This window comes from Sinocyclocheilus anshuiensis, unplaced genomic scaffold, assembly GCF_001515605.1.
Source record: "Sinocyclocheilus anshuiensis isolate Anshui unplaced genomic scaffold, SAMN03320099.WGS_v1.1 scaffold1744, whole genome shotgun sequence".
NCBI lineage: Eukaryota > Metazoa > Chordata > Actinopteri > Cypriniformes > Cyprinidae > Sinocyclocheilus > Sinocyclocheilus anshuiensis.
Genome location: NW_015555974.1, coordinates 972,108 through 989,943, shown reverse-complemented (window position 1 = coordinate 989,943; position 17,836 = coordinate 972,108). Strand labels below are relative to the sequence as shown.

General features: G+C 37.2%; 1 long non-coding RNA gene across 1 annotated transcript in view; it reads left to right on the top strand.

Moving 5' to 3' along the window:
- The first annotated feature begins 15,575 nt into the window (after positions 1–15,575).
- LOC107676063 (uncharacterized) overlaps positions 15,576–17,836 on the top strand; it is a 16,472-nt gene continuing 14,211 nt past the window's right edge. The window contains exon 1 of the long non-coding RNA XR_001632681.1: positions 15,576–15,587. This is a non-coding gene — a long non-coding RNA (uncharacterized LOC107676063). The remainder of the gene's footprint in view (positions 15,588–17,836) is intronic.

Genomic DNA, 17,836 nt, shown 5'->3' with positions numbered 1-17,836 from the left:
CGACATAACACAGGGTCACATTGCATTTAATAGGCAAAATTCCCTGTACAATCACAAGAACATTAAACGTCAGGAGTAATGAATGGACGCAAATCAATTATTTTTATTACCAAACAGTTCAGGGTGGGACGATTACACAGCTGTCTTTAAATCTATCAGTAGTCTGTATATCAGTCTATCAGTGGTATAGTGGAATAACATCATCAGAAAAGTGTTATTAATTATAAATAATAAATATTAATTATTAAACAATTAATAATGCATATATATATATAGGCGTAGAAATGGTTTAAAAAAAAATTTGATTTATATTATTATAAACTTAGAAACGTATAACTTATAAAATGTTATTATTATTATTATTTATTTTTTTATAATATTAAGAAATAGAAAAAGGAGAGAATATTAGTTTTATTTTATTCATTGTTTTTATTTAATTTTATTACTTGTTTATTTACAAATGTATTCATTTTTAGCTTCATTAATTTGATAATTATTTGTATGTGATTTCATCATGCAAAAATATATTTTAAAAAAAAATTTAAATGCATTGCTTATTTATTTATTTATTTTTTTTACCTTTTAAATTTTCAGTAGTATTTTAAAATGTCTTATTTAGAAAGGGTACTGAATATTTAACTGCAGATAGTTTAAATAGAATAAACGTATAGAATTAGTAAATATAGATATTTAAAATAGAATATATTTAAATTCATAAAATTCCTACATAAATATTTTAATTATTGTTATGTTATAATATTAATAATTTATATTATTTATAATATTATTAATTTATTGATAAACTACAATGATGCCTTCTGTTTCTATTGTTCATCTGTGTGATCTTTAATACGCTGCCACACACACGCACACACACAGCCCACCCTCCTCAGAGTACGGAAGGAACAACAAACAAAAACCTCAAGTCTACAAGAGAAACTGCAGGGGGAAAAAAATATTCCTAAAACACAAACAAAGCGTCCCTGCACTGTTTATAATGTATGAGATGCTGAATGGAGAAAACACTTTTGTCTTGAATCGTCATTAAAGTAGCTTGGCTGGAACTCGCCACCCTCCGCACAGCAGTCCTCAATGCAGCTGCCAGACTCAAAGAGGAAGTTACCAATCATCTCTGTCTGGATTTGCATTTCTGTCTTGTCTCTCAGCGGCCATCCCCTCCTCCACCCTCTCTTGTCTGTTTTGGCACTTGTGCTACTCGGAGAGCAAGAATGGAGACACTCGCTCTTTGTGTACTTGACAGGGGCTTGATACCACAGGATACATGCAATTCTTAACCTTGCCATGACTGCCACTACTGGGTGTATCATGGGGTGAAATGTGCTTGTATCTCTTTTATGTTGTTGTTCTGATTGACAGGAACACTGAAAAACGTGAGCGTTTGGCCGGAACTGCAGTTTGGGGATTACTTTCTGTTTTCAAAGAAAGGTTTAGGTAGGAACTTAGAACAAAATGGAACCATTGACAGTTGAAACTTTATTTATTTATTGGACATTTAATAGAAAGGGGAAAACCCCTTGATATGCCCTGACCCAACTTCATGTGTCAGTAGGAAACTACAACAATAGAGGCAAGATATGCTGCACCCTTCAAGCCACGTGATGAGGTCTGCTAAAAAGTTCACAGATTATTAAAGGGGTCATATGATGTTGCTAAAAAGAACATGTGGCAAATTCTTTAAATATAAAAAAACGTACTTACAGTCTGTGAGTCAGAAAAGCCGGCATTGTAGTCTACTCTACCAGGATCAGGAAACAGTCCTCCATAAAATGCGCTGCACACATCTGAATATTTGGGTTGAACTGTTCTGGAACAGTGTTGTAAATACAACTTAACCACTGATTTCTAGTCGTGTCCTCTTTTGGAAGGCCAAACAAAGTAGTTTCGCTTTCACAACGAAACACACAGCGTCACACACAACCACATGTGGCGACCCCGGGCTGGACTGAAAGCCGATCCGGTAATCCACAGCGCAAAGTTGATGTATTTCCTCAGAGACCAGCACAGATCAGCTCCAGGCATGACGAAGTGGAAATCGTTCTCTTTTGGAAGGCCAAACAAAGTAGTTTCGCTTTCACAACGAAGCACACAGCGCCTTCACGACATGGCAGCATTGGCAACAACAATACTACAGCGAGAATAAAAGTTACACCTTCTTTCTTTGCGTGAACATTTGGGCGGCATTATGCAAATCTTCCCACATCGTGACATAGACATGTGAGGGCGTGTTAGAACGAGTCGTTTTAGGTAGGTGTGGCTGACTCTTAACTTTTATAAAGAATATCTCTTTGGATTTGAGACTTTAGTCTTTGCAACTTTACAGATATTCTTTATGCACCAAGAGCTTGTAACACTCCAAAGAGAAAGGAAAAATTTAAATCGCATCATATTACCACTTTAATAAAATAATGAATATATTATTTAATGTTGACGTTTTCAATCATTTTTTTTTTTGCATAGGTATTTTAAAACAATTCAACTTAAATTAAAATGTTAAAAATCAGACTGGCTTGTGGCTTCTACAGAAGAATATACCATCATTTAACCACCTCACGATTAGTCCTTATGAATGGTTTATATATATTATAAATTAGATTTTTAGGTACAGAACCCTAATTCTGCACTCTATAAGCTCTTTTCTTAGTACATTTATGATTGTTTCTCCAATCCATAGTGGAAATGAAGAGGTTAATCTCTCCTTTCCTGCACATATGTGACTGTCATTAGCGGGAGCATGGGACAAATCTCTTTTTCCAAATCCCTGAGATTCTCAAGTGTGCCTCTGCCCCAAAGGGAAGGGAGGGACAAATCTCTTTTTCTAAGTTTTAAAAATCCCAAGAGTCTTTGCGTGCCTCTGCCCTGAGGGTCCGAAGAAGCCTCCCGGGACATAAAGTATTGGCTTTAGATTTAGCAGTTTCCTGTGAGCCTTGCAGACCACACCAAACAAGTCATGAATGAGGGAGCGTATGGACAGCTCTTCAAGTCCAGCAGGGACACGAGAAGGACTGGAGGAAAGGAGGAGGAAGAGGTGCAGAGGGAGAGAGAGAGAGGGAGACCTTTGAGAATGTTAATGATGGGGAACCAGGGCGAATTCCCGGAGCGAAGTAGAGCAGCTTTCAAGATGGGCTGCACTGATCCACTGCCAGACACCAGAGAGAGGGGGAAATACAGGGGGAGACATTAAATAAAAAGAGAATAAGAATTATAGGGAGACAGTGACAGAAAGATTGGAGGCATGTAGGAGAAAGGATGTAGGTCTTCCTTAATAGAATAAAAAAAAAAAACAGATATGTGTGCGTGTAGATGTTTACATTTCAAGTCAAGTCATATTTATTTATATAGCGCTTTATACAATACAGATTGTTTCAAAGCAGCTTCGCAGTCATAAACAGGAAAATAACAGCGTTAATGTTGCACAATTCGTCAGTTATGATACACTGAAAAAAATTATCCATTGAATTTACAAATTTTTTAAGGTAAGTGGTTGCAATCAATTTATTTTAGCTACATTTAAATAAACAAATGTAGTTGACTAACTTTCAACATATTTTTTTTTTAATAAATGTAGCTAAAATAGTTTGCAACCACTTACCTTATAAAAATTTAGTATAATTTTTTTCAGTGTACAAATTCAATTTCAGCTGTAAAGCAGCTCTGCAGATGACAATAGTTTCATTATTAACTCAATTTAGTTCAATGTTGATTCAATTCAGTTCAGTTACAGTCTATGCTGCAAAGTTCATCAATTATGAAATGAGTTAAATTCAGCTATAAGGCAGCTCTACAAAACATTCGAAGAGGGTGCTCATTATCCAACTCAATTCAGTTCAACTTTTGTTCTCCTCTGATAGTGTTGTTGCAGTCCAAATGATAATATTACTGAATATTAATATGAAATTGTCTTTTAAACAGCGAGCAAATGCATTTAGATTGTTTTTTTTAGAAATTACTTTATGACATCATATTTTTCTATTTTAATTGGGGTGCTCCAGTACAGTTCCCTGACACTTCATAAACGACTCGAGCAAACTGAAACTTCAGTGGACTGTTCCAGTTTGCTAGTCCTAAATCTGAAAAAAAAAAAAATGGAAGACAGATATAAAAAATTCATAATTTCTATATTTGTGTCATGCTTGTTAAAAAAGTTGTAGAAAATCTTACTCCTCATGTTTGGCAAAGTCATGCTGTAAAATGTGGCTACAGTGATTTTGTAAAAAAAAAAATTATAATTATAATTATTATTATTATTTGAATCATCATTTCGTTTTTTTTTTTGTTTTGTTTCTTTGCAAATTTTGGGGTGGGGTAATATTTTTTATGTTTTCCATTTGGTAACAAGGCAGTCCACCTAGCAACACATTAGAAATTACATAGTAATGTTCTATAAAAACAATTATTTATTTTTTTTAAATTGCACTTTAAGTCTTGTAGATACTTTTTATCTGAGGGTTTGCAAACAAACAAAAACAGCGAATATATAATTAAAAGTACTGTAAGTTGTGCACCACTACTAGTTTATTATTATTACTAGTAGCTTCTAGAGTTGATTTACCAGTGTGATGACATGTGAATGTGGGATGCAAATTACACAAAGTTGCCTCATGCAGAGCAGGGGTGCAAAGTTAAAGGGATAGTTCACCTAAAAAAATTAATTCTGTCATCATTAACTCACCCTCAAGTTGTTCCAAATCTGTATGAGGTTTTTTTCTTCTGTTGAACACAAAAGAAGATATGCTGAAGAATGTGTAACCAAACATTTGAAAATAGCCATCTTTTTCTTTTTTTCCCCCATACTTGTCATTCCTCCTGCTCACCACCAGAAGTCTCCATCACCTTTTCATACCGGACTCCATTTCCCATTATCCCATACCTAGGAACTGATTACAGACTCACCTGTTTTCCATTAGGAGGACTATTTAAAGGTCCCCTGAAATGCTTAGAAACACGCAGCGTTACTCTATGTGTTGACGTCATTTTAACTGAAACAGGAAGACAGGGCAGGACATATCAAGCAGCCCCGCCCCTTTTTAAAATAGCCAATAGCGTTTGTTTATATCACAGCTTGGGCTACAGCCGTTCAGAGCCGTTAAGCTCCGTAAAGCCGCATTTGACAGGGCATGCCAGCCACAATCTCATCCATATTGCTATCAAATATAGCATTCTGTGTAGAATTCAAATAGCTCCGATACATTTTGTGGTCTGCGCCGACTCGCGCATGTGATCCGCTCCGTGCTATCATGTCTCTGGACCGGATCAGAGTGTGTGTGCGGTGAGGTGGTTAGCCGAAAGCGCAGCGCGAAACCAGACTTCTTTTTTTCCTCAATGGAAAGCATGTTTACACTGTTTGTAAATATGCTTTCGTTCCCTGTCCCCTATATAGTCCACTACGTGCCATTCACTGTACAGAAAATACTACTTCTGTGGACAAGTGACAGATTTCAGCCGCGGCTTCAGCGTCTATTTTATAGTGTAGGGGGCGGGCGCTTCGGATTCTAGAGAGCAATTGATTGAACAGAAAGTTTGATGAGAAGCTGAAGTATGATGTGACGTCAAAAAAAATCTGACGAACTGCAAGCTTTGAATGCTTATATCTTCTAAATGCAAATTGTGTCACTGTTTTGGAGCACACTGCCTTATAGATAACCTTAAGACTAACATATTGATACTAACACCCAAAAAACTTTAATTTTGATTTAATGGGGACTTTAAGTCACACCCTCACATACACACATTGCAAAGTATTGTGTTGCTGTATGCGGACAATTCTAAGCATTATCCTGGTTTCTTGTTCCCTTGTCCTGTTTGCCTTGTTTTTGCCCTGCCTTGCCGTCTTTTTGACCTTGGACTGTTTACCTTGTTTTCCTGTGATCGCTTGCTGCCTGCCCTGACCATTGCCCATTTTTTGGATTGCTCTTTTGTCTTGTCTTGTACATTGTTGTTTGCTGGTGTATGACCCTGTCTGTGTTGACTCCAACATGGATCTCCTACTCCGTTGTCACACCATCCGTTACAATACTATTGAAGTCATTGGCTACTGTCAAATGTTTGGTCACCAACATTCTTCAAAATTTCTTCTATATAGTTTGACAGAATTTTCATTTTTGGGTGAACAGTCCCTTTAATTTATATCACTACACTATCGCTCAGTAGTTTGGGGTAGGTAAGATTTGTAAAAGATTTAGTAAAAGTTTGTAAAAGAAGTCTGTTATGCTCACCAAGACTGTATTTATTTGATCGAAAAATCCAGTAAAATAGTAGTATTCTGAAATATTACCATTTAAAATAACTGTTTTCTATTTGAATATTTTTAAAATGTAATTTATTCCTGTGATGCAAAGCTGAATTCAGCAGCTATAGCAACAGTAGTGTATTTCTGCTGCTAGTTCTTGATTCTGTAATTGGATTTTTGGTTCTTGATTCTAGTTCTTGTTCTGTTTCTTTAAACGTTGTCTTTCCAAAGTTGTCGACATTACTCAAGGATATGCATATATGCTGCAGAAGTGGTTTCTATACAGTTTGTTCATATTTAATATTGAAATTAGGGATGCACCGATACCACTTTTTCCAGTACTCGCCCGATACCAATACCTTTATTTTTGGTACTTGCCGGTACCGAGTACCGATACCGATATTTTAATTGCATTTGTAAATTTTTTAAATATTGGGTACAGAGTCTGCTGTCTGTTGTTCTGTTGTCGGTGTTTCTTTGTTTGAATATGACGCTTATCACATGCTGTGTGGCATCGGCGTTTGGTATAGGGGCATTTTAACGAGTACGAGTACGAGTACAGGAGACCAGTATCGGGCCCGGTGCATCCCTAATTGAAATTTGACATGGATTCTTTGTATGAGATCATTTTTTATTCACTGTGCACTCGAGTAATGATGCATTGTGACCAATTCCACACTAGCCCACTTGGGAAGTAGAAAATAATGATGACTCGATAAAATTCCTCTGAAAAAGACTGGAGATTTGAAGCAAGCATCAGACACTGAACCCCTGTTCCCATCCTTCAGGAAGAAAAACAAGGCCTTTTGAAAAGCAGTCTCTAAGAATTGAAAGCCCAAGTATCCCGACCAGTGCAGAGGCTGCCAAGAGGCCAGGGAAATCTGATACGTCCTCATTGGGTGCCTTAACAAAGATCTATTGAGGCCTGGAGAGGACTCTGATTGTGGAGGAGAAGGGGGTAAAAAGGAAAAAAAAAAAGAACCTGGGGCCATGATAGGCATCCGGTAAGGGGATCATTCTGCCTCTATTCTCCCTTAACATTCCCCCGGGTGGCCTGGAAGATACCCAATAAAACAGGGCTGACTAAGGCAACGGAGGTGTCTGTGTTTGTGCCTGAGGGGAGAAAGCTATTATCATGCCAACTACACCAAGTTGAAACCATTTCTACGGTTCAGGTCTTTAACCTCTGTGTTGATTAAGGTTATCCGAGTAATTTAGTGGAAGCGGTATCACATTATGGTAGTCTTATGAGGTGGAAATAAAATTTTGCTCCAGGCTTATAAACTCTGGGGAGGAAGAGATGTGGAAGTGGATGCACATGGGTGACTTCCTGCTGATTTTGATCACCAAGGGCGTTTTTAGGCTTAACAAGGTGATGTCTTTTTTTCAAGTTATCTGTAAGTGTGCATATAAACACATGGTCTACTAAAGGTCACCATGTGATAACTTTTTGTGCTTTTGAGGTTGTGCATAGAATAGAGCTTTCTTTTGAATGCCACATGTGCACATTAATCATCATCTAAGCTTCTTAAAGGGACAGGTCACCCCAAAACAAATACTTTATTTTGCTATTCCAAACAAGCAAGCTGATGTTTTGTTTTGATGGGGAATTTTTTTGTTTTTTTACCTATAATGCATTCACTTTGCTTTGTAATGCAACTTATAATGCATTTAAAGATTTAATTCATAATTGTAACCACTTTTATAATACTTTATAATATTTCTATATTCATTGTTACAACTTGAGAAAATATAATGCATTAAAATACATACAAACAACCAACTTCAGAAAAGTTATTCATGAAAATATATAATGCATTACAAAATACATTATGGACACTTTTTATAATACATAATACATAAAGGCTTCAAGTAAGGTGTTGGCATTGTTGGCAAAAAAACAACAATGTGTTGGCATTCCTCTTATGATAGTTTTTTGTAAGAAACAGACTGAAATTTAGGTCATTTTTAATCAAATTCATATTTAGAAAGCAAAATAAGAAGAAGAAGAAGAATGCTGTTATTTCTCTCATATAACAGCATTGTGTTCCTGTTATATGACAGAAAATAATATCATTTTTTTTTATTACTGAGTAAGCTAATCCTTGAAGATAATTCGTTATAGCCATTTAAAACAACAACAGCACTTGTCGCAGTGACCTGACATATGGAGTTTACAACACTCATCACACATCACTGCAATGAAAACACTGCAGCATTTTAACAATGTATGGCTTGTTGCAAGTAGCCAACAATTGACACAGCTGATCTAACAAGCGCTTTGTACTCTTCCCGGGGTGTTTCCTTTCCTTTCCAAGCTGAATTACAGTTTATAGGAGCCTTTCACACAACACGCTCCCACTAAATTTAGCACATCATTAGTTTCACAGTTTTCATAACACCAGTGCAGGGCCATTCCTCTGCAGACGGTTGTCATGGCAATGACAGATCTCATAACAGATCTGAATCAGAATTTGTTTAAAAAAATACTTCTAGCTTATTTTTAGGCATGACAAAGGAACTAAAACAACCTCATGAAGAAACTCTGTTGGCTTTGTAAAGCCTGTGCAAGGATTCTTGTGCACAGCTGACCAATAAGTTCACAACATCTTTGCATTTTATAACAATGCAAATTTTTGTAGAGTGGTGCAATACATCTATTCACACCCTTACCCATAAGATATGTTATCTTTCTGTGGCTAAATACAAAGGAAATTTGCACTCAAATAAATACTGTTTTTTCACTAAATGATTAAAAAGCTTCCAGTGGCCCTGATGTTTATTTAATGTCAAGTCAAGGATTTCAATTTAATAATACTATAAATTAATTACGAGGACCTGCAAGAGGACTATCGTGTCCCATTAGGATCTTTATAGGCCTGTACTTTGTAGCTAATTTGAAATGTTCCCAGAACTTACTGTATATGTTTGAAGAAATTGAGTCCCTGCTTATCTTCTTGGTTAAGTTTAAGTTTTCTAGTTCACCCAAAAATTAAATTTTGCTAGAGGTTTACACACCCTCAGGCCATACAAGATGTAAATGAGTTTTTTTCTTCATCAGAACAGATTTGGAGAAATTTAGCATTGCATCACTTACTCACCAATGGATCCTCTGCAGTGAATGGTTTCTGTCAGAATGAGAACAGATGATAAAAACAAGTAATCCACAAAGCTGCATGTTAGTAAGAAGGAAATATATCAAGACGTTTTTAACTTCAAACCATTGCTAAAATACTGAGTCCGCCATCCATGGCGGGGTTAAGAACTACCAATGCTTGTCCAATTTTTACTTTTTAAAGTGGAAAACAACAGGAGAATGTTAAAGAATGCACTGGACACTCAGTTTTGTATAATTAACGTGAAAAGGAACTTGCAGAGCTCCAAAATGACTATTAAGAACATAGTCTGTACGACTCAAGAAATATATTCCAAGTGTCCACTTGAAGTCATAAGATAGCTTTGTGTGAAGAGCAGACTTAAACTCAAATTTAAATTGTCTTTAAACCTGAAATAAAGGCATTGTATTCAAATGAATACGGATAGTGGAGGGCAAGATTTTTATAGGAAATAATGACTTACATTAAGATTTATTCCTCACACAAAGCTGCCGCATGACTGCAGAAGACAGTACAAAGGTCATATAGACTTCTGCTGTGGTACTTTTTGTGACATTTTAAAGCTTAGAAGCCTTGAAATTGTCCTGTAAAAGATCCTAAAGGGCAGATAATGTATTACTTCAAGATCAAGAGCTTATTTTCCTTCAGTGATGGTATAATTGTCCACCTATGGACAGGAGTTTACTCTATTTAATTCAAAGGCTTTAGTATGTGTCACTCTAAGTTATGATACATTTTCACTGTACGTTTCGACTTAGACGGGATTTACAGAATCAATCATGTTCTCTTGTGACGGGTTTTATAGAAGTTCTGACAAGTGTACGGCAGTGAAGACATATATCAAATCCAAAGCTATGGGATTAGAATGTGTGAAAGGAGAAAGAAACCTGTCAATGTAGACACACAGACAGCCCTGGCCTTTGAGATTGAAACAATATGTTAACATTTAGATCATACTGAGGCAGAAATAAGTGTATATTGTGGTCTAACTTAGACACACATTCTTTAAATTCAGTTCTAAATTGCTATATAAAGTAAAAATACATAAATAAATACATAAATTTAAAAAGGAAAAAAGAAGATTTTGAAGTTTTTAATTATAGATTGTCTTATCTTGCTGCTATCAAACATGTTAAAACTCTTTTTGTTCTCCATTCAGTTCCAGGGATTGAAATAAGAGTCGTATTCCTTTTTACTCATTAATGGAAACCGTCCATGACAATATTGGCTTTGTATGGTGCTGTAGATCAAATAAAGCACTTTGTTTTACATTGTGTGAGTTGTCACATGCTTTTGGGGAGAAATATCAAGCACAGCTTTCAGCTTTAACTGGCTAAACAGAGCAGAAATTGTAACACCATTTGCACTTGAAAGTTCTTTATCTCTGCTTTGAAGGGGTTGGGATAAATGTGGTGTGTGGAATCAAGCCCTCTAAATCACTTGCATTTTACACTTTGCATGAGATGTGTTGAAAGGCCATTTAGACACAAGGATAGCCAGAAGGTGAGAGCCTTTTGGGATTAGAGTAGTGTGTATCCTACTAAAAGCCTTTCACACCTATCTTTCAGACAGATTTCTCTTTAAGAGCTATCCCTACGGTGAAGACCACAGCTGACATGCACAAAGCGGCCTGTGTTGAGCTGACACAGTGTTAGATTTATGTCTGTATAATACTGATAACACTATTCATGTGGCAAATATCCAAGATGAAATTGCTATTCAGAAAGAGAGCATGAGAGCATGCCTACAGGCCATGTTTTCTCCAAGAATCCAAGGCTTGTTGCAGCTGATCAAGAGGCATTTTCTTTAACACATCTACCCCGCCATGCCTGAAATGCCAAACAGATCCTGAAACATAAGTCTTTCTCAGAAATGTAGCGTGCGCATGGCCTCTGGTCTGAGTTCCATAACTACATCATTTCCATCCAGCTACCTTATTTGTAAATAACATTGTTCACGACTGCCCCGCAGTTATATGAGAGCCATCATACAGAAGATCAGAAACATAACTCTGGGCGCTTGAGGAGTGGAGTAACACGGTTACTGAAGGTTAAAGATGTCAGTCAAACTCAACTACTGTATAGTCTTTAGTATAGGGCTGTCTGTAAAGTGAAGGTACATTTTTCTTATTAAAATGTGATACACATAAAGTAAATGGTACTTTTAAATAATGTTTAAAAATGCCAGAACCAAATGACATTTAATTAACAAACCCAGCAAACAAAAAAATATATATTCAATTAATTTTTAATGATTCTTTATTTTATTGAACATTCAAAATGGCCAGCTTTTTTAATGGTTTATTATTATTTATTTATTTATTTATTTTTGGTTATGCAAACATTAAGGGAACATTTCATTTTATCATTTTACATTATGGGACTTTTTTGGATTGTTACTTTTGAATGTTCTCTGAACATTTTGAAACAAGTTGAAATGTTTAGAAAATGTTAGACAAACATTTTTCAGAAAAAAAATATTTGTATGTGTGTGTGTGTGTGTGTTCTATATGTTTTTTTTTTGTTTTTTTTTCATGCTAATGTTTTGAGAATATCGTTAAAGACAACTTTGTGGACGACTGGTTTATTAACGTTACTGGCAGAGACAATCCTAGACTTCTGGGTGCCCTAAGCAAACAACTTAGCAAATTTAAACAATTTAGCCTAATAGCCTACTATACCGAAATGTATTAAAGTAATCAAATGTAACAAAGTAAAGCCCTGCATAGACTTCACCATATAAATAAAACATAAATTGATTTGATTCATAACAAAGTTATACAATATTCAGTGAAGAGCAGTGAATAATTCTCTCATTTTCTGTTGATGTTTGATTAACAGATGATGACAGACAGCAGCAGGTTTATACAGTAAGATGCTGTCATGGAATGCACAGACACTGACTAGCATTTGATTACTTTTTAAACTGTTTATTTTCACTAAAGACATAACTGACAGTGTTTCGTGAAAACTCACCAAGACGGACATCTTGACATATACAAAGCACAAAGTAGCCTATATTCGTCCGTGTTTCTCTCCGTCTCAAATTGCGCACACGGAAAGCGTTTGGGAAACAGTTGGCCCTATTTTAACGATCTAAGCACATGGTCTAAAGCCCACGGCGCAGGTGGACTTAGGGCGTGTCCAAATCCACTTTTGCTAGTTTAACAACAGGAAAAACGGTCGGCGCGCCCGGCGCATGGTCTAAAAGGGTTGTTCCTATTCTCTTAATGAGTAATGGGTGTGTTTTGGGCATAGCATGCAATGAACCAATCAGAGTCTCATCTCCCATCCCCTTTAAAAGCCAGTTGCGCTCATGCCATTGTGGATTTGCTATTTACACGGCGAAATTTGCAAGAGCAAAGACTGAACGCGTCTCCAGAGATGAAACGGAGCTGCTCTTGCGCGAGCAAATAGGTAGCCTAATTCTGATACATGCAATGACTATCCATTATGACATGTAGACATTTTTATATTTATGTAGCCTACACAATAATAATCTTTTACATTGCAACCCTTTAATTTTTTATATTTGGCATGTTTGTGTGCTGCTGTGTGTCCCTGTGTGTGTAATAAGCAGAGTGTACGCGCGCTGTGGACACGCCTATACTAACGCGCTCTTTAAATAACAAAAAAACGTCTCAGGTTACTTATGTAACCATGGTTCCCTGTACTGAGCCAAACAGGAGAGGCAAGCTTAAATACAACCCTCTAAGGCGAGGGGAGCACTGCCTGAGACAGCATTACACAAGAAGGTTCTCGCAAATGCCACCTACACTTCCCGCTCGATGCCTTAGCAAGAGGGGATATCCTGGAGCCCGGATATCCAGGAATTTTTTTGCAGTGTCGTGCCGGGGCCCTGATGATCAAGAAGGCTCCCGCAGAAGCCTCTGAACAGCCGACGAGCGCGAGGGGGAAAACCCCTTTTTAAACTCATCAGCCGGATCCACCTGCGATCCCCACGAGCCCATACTCCCCCGTGCCTCAGCAGCGGTGGGTCCTGAGCCGCGGGAAGCAGTTGGCTGCCCCCCTTTCCTCGAAAAGAGAGACAAACGAGAGCGGAGCTTTTCATTAAAATACGCTCGCAATGAACGCGGATTGCCCCCTCAAGGACATCGCGTGTGTGCTCTTTGCCCAAACAAACAACGCAGAGATCGTGTGTGTCATCAGGTGTCAAATAACGACGACGCGGATGCACACACCCTCTAAACGCTTTGCTAGTGCTCGCCATAACGATAGGAATATAGATCGCTCTTACCACGGAAATGCACGCTTCAAACAAAACGGTCAGTGAAGACGAAGAAGAGAATGACATGTTCTCCCGGCGCCTATTTATACTATAGTCGCACCGATAGTGACGTCATGGGCTGTCGCCGGCCAACGTGTTGTTGGTGTTTTTTCAATGTATGCTTCAGACACGGGTCACGACGAGGCGTTCCCCATAGCGACCCCTAGAGGACGCAGTTCGAAGTTCCCTTGAAAGGGAACTACTGCGCCATTGACTTTAGACCAGGATTTGTTGGTCAATGGCGCAATCTATTTCAGTTGCCTCAAAATAGCAACGCGCCAGCAATGCGCCTGAACACACCTCGTTTTCAGACCAGCATGCCCATGGGTGCACAAATGGGCGCAAATGCATTTGGTATTTAAACAACGTGGTGCAGGACGTGAAAATGACTTGCATCACGCCTTGCGCCGCATTGTGCCAGGTGTATGATAGGGCCCAGTGGCTCTTCCTTGGCTCAGTGTGAATTTAATTTGCTTTTTAGTATTGAGCAAGAACGACAGGAGACTGTATATGTAGACTGTATATCACGTTACATGTTTTGACTGATTTGGATGTTATGTAGAAAGGGCGTCAGCGCACCGCATTAAAGAAAGGAACATTCATGTTTTCATAACCACTGGCCAAAATCAAAAACTTTTTGTTTTTTAAAATTAAATAAATAATTTAATAAAAATTCAATAATCGTTTAGAGCAAGGGGGCCCCCTGGTGTTTCGGGGGCCCTACGCAACATGTGTACTTTGTGTATAGGGAGGATCAGCTCTAAGAATGTTTGTTCCGAACTTTGCCAGAACTTTAGCAAAAGTTCTGAGAACATTCCCTGTTAGCTTCGATTCTGCTAATGTGAACAGAATACCGGAAAAAAAAAATTCTGACAAAGTTTCTTGCACTACTACTTCAGCGTCAGTCTACACTCTAAAAAATGCTGGTTTGTTTCAACCCAGCTTTGGGTCAAATATGGACTAACCCAACTTTTGGGTTAAAAATTTAATGTAAAAATGTAACCCAATGGTTGGGTTAGTCCTTATTTGACCCAAAGTTGGGTTGAAACAACCCAGCATTTTTTAGAGTGTACAGCATGTAAAAACGTGACCATCCAATTACAGAAAATGAATGACTCTATGAACCGCTTATTTTTTAAATGAATGAAAAACATATAACACAACCAGTAAAGTCTGATTCCCGAATGACTCTTCATAACCCAAAACATGCAGCGCAATCCAACTCCCAAAGAATGACTATACAGAGCCACTTTATTTGAGTGATTCAAAAGCATAGAGCACAACCAATGTAATCTGATTCCCAAATGAATATGGATCTAATGAGCCACTTCATTTAGTGAATCAAAAATTTATTCTTTTTAGGGAATCAAATACATACTGTGCAGCCAGTGTAGTCCCACTCCCTCCAAAAAGACTGTGAAAAGTCATTAAAAAGTCTGTACAGTCATGCCTTTAAATTTAATTATTATTGAAATTATAATTGTTAGCCTTAATACTTATTCCTGAAAAATATTTCAAGAATAGTTTATGAAACAGTTAGTAAATTGGAATGTGGAATCATTTAATTCTTTACAATTCATATTCCTTGTTGAGAGACTGATGTACTATTATTTGAATTCATTTTCTGCACAGGTTTATTTTGCTACAAGTCAAAAGTCTGCCTGTATGCAAGACTAGGGTTCAGTTTAGGATATATATTCATATTGCCATATGCACCATGCATATTTTGAACTTGACCAGTGTATTATTTTCCAAACTTAAAAAAATATATTTTTCCCACTTGTCTCTGTGCATCTGGACACTTAGAAGTTATCACCACAGTGGGCTCAAGAGTTATGAAAAATTCTGCCTGAGAATTTAGAAACCCAAGCAGTTTTATGTAGTCAGCTGAGTCAAGTTTTCCTCAGTCCTGAGATATTATTTCCATTACCAATTATGTCACATAAAAGCAGAAAATTCAGACTCGATCTATCATTCTTAAGCCCTAAACTGGTCTTTTGGGTACATTTGAGAGCTGTTGCAATATGCAGCCTGCAGTTGTGGGGGAGGTAATTAGTGTATAAGATTTCCATGAGATTGGAGTGTACTTTTTGAAGACCATGAAATATTAATAATGCAAGAGCAGACTTGAGTTACTTTTGCTCTAAGAGATGCAATATTGAAGATGCAACGTTGAAATAACAGCCTCTTGTCAACTGCCAAGATCAGACAATTAGATCAGAGAATTATTTTAGTAATGCATTTGAAATTGCATGGTTTGTTTGCTTTTTCCTAAGACGCAATCTACATTTGTATTGTTTTATCAGTTTGACTGGCAAAAAAACAACAGCAAGTGTTCATTTTTCAGCTCTCTAAAAGTCAATAAACTCTGTTAAAGCTGCAGTTCACTGTTGCAGAAACAAACTGCAGAAACACTGCATGACATAAAGTGGGTCAGGCCAAATCCAGCCCAAAGTGGCCCCCAATTTCCTGCTTGTTTACGTGGCCTCAGACCTCCTTCCCATTCCAAAGCGCTGGTCTGTGTTTTTGGCACGTCAATTTGTCAAATTTACCCCAAAGTCAAAGATCCAGGTCTCGTCAAGTACCTCCAAAACACATTTCAGCATTACTTCCACATTGCGACTGAATTAGGAGCTATGTTCCCTCTCCACGGCCATCTGTGCAGTTTCCTAATGAGACCAGACCTCACCTTGGACATCAATCTCAATTAAACTCTGATGGCTCCAAAATCACCTATGGCCTTGATTGGGATTTGACGGTTAGATCCAACTGCTTGCGAGTATGAGAAATTGTTGTTCTTTTTTTTTTTTTACTCAGTTAAAGATACAGGGGCTAGATTAACCACTGCAGCCCGCAGAACAAAGCTTGGCTGTGTCCACATGTGGCTGTAAACCAGCGGCCGCGTCTAGAGTCAAACAAGGAGAGGTTGTGCGAACGCGTGCGCCACGACTGAAACTGAGCTGCAGACACAGTTCTTTCTTTTAATAAATTTTAATGAGAAATTTTGCATTCCAACATACACTCTTAAAAATAAAGGTGCTTCACAATTCCATAGAAGAACCTTTTTGTCTAAATGGTTCCATAAAGAACCTTTAACATCTGAAGAACCTTTCTGTTTCACAAAAGGTTCTTTGTGGCGAAATAAGGTTCTTCAGATTACAAAAAGGTAAGAAAGAGATGGTTCTTTAAAGAACCTTTGACTGAATGGTTCTTTGTGGAACCAAAAATGGTTCTTCTATGGCATCGCTTGAAGAACCTTTTGAAGCACCTTTATTTTTAAGAGTGTACCGTGGTCAAAAAAAAAAAGTTGAGCTAGAAGACAGCGGTTCTTCGACCCTGCTATGTTTACACCGTAAAATGAGGCACTTAAATGGAGATTAGGTTTCGCCTGGTTGTGCTCTGAAATCATTGTGCTATTAGGAAGCACGGACAATTTAATCAGAACCTATTAACATGATAGATATGATGGCTATAGCAAGGAACACATTGAGTGCAAAAGAAAATGAGGTATTTCTGTCAATCTAAGGGAATATTAAATGGAATGAATGGACCGTAATTTGTGGGGGGAAAGAAAAGTGGTTTTACATGCCTCGGGACAAGAAGCCTGAAGCTGATGGCCACCGTTATAGGATGCTTTTACGGCGAGCTAATTAGACTGATCCAGGTTGGATTTTTTCTCAAGCACAATAATTTATCAGCGGCTGTAGAAGCTACTTCACTTCAATGGACATGCTTTTATCTTACATTTTCTACCTTGAAAACCCTACCAATATACTGCAGATTGTCTTACTGTAATGGAAACACGCTGTCATTATTCAAAATATGTATGAATAAATAATAAATATTGCAAAAACACTTTGTGAATAATTACCGTATAATTCGGTAGATAGATAGATAGATAGATAGATAGATATGAATAGATACATAATATTATATATGAATATTGCAAAAACATTGCATTTCCATTATAGTTTTTGCACATCTTCTTGCAGTTTTTGCCTCAATCAAAGATTTTGATTACATTTCAATTTGATATCCTAAAACTATGCATATAAATAATTCCAAGGAAACCAAGCAATTATTAATATAATTTCTAATAAAACTTTTTGCATTACAATTCGAAATATAAACATTTCAACTCAACTAAAATTAATTGATGGATGGATGGATGGATGGATGGATGGAT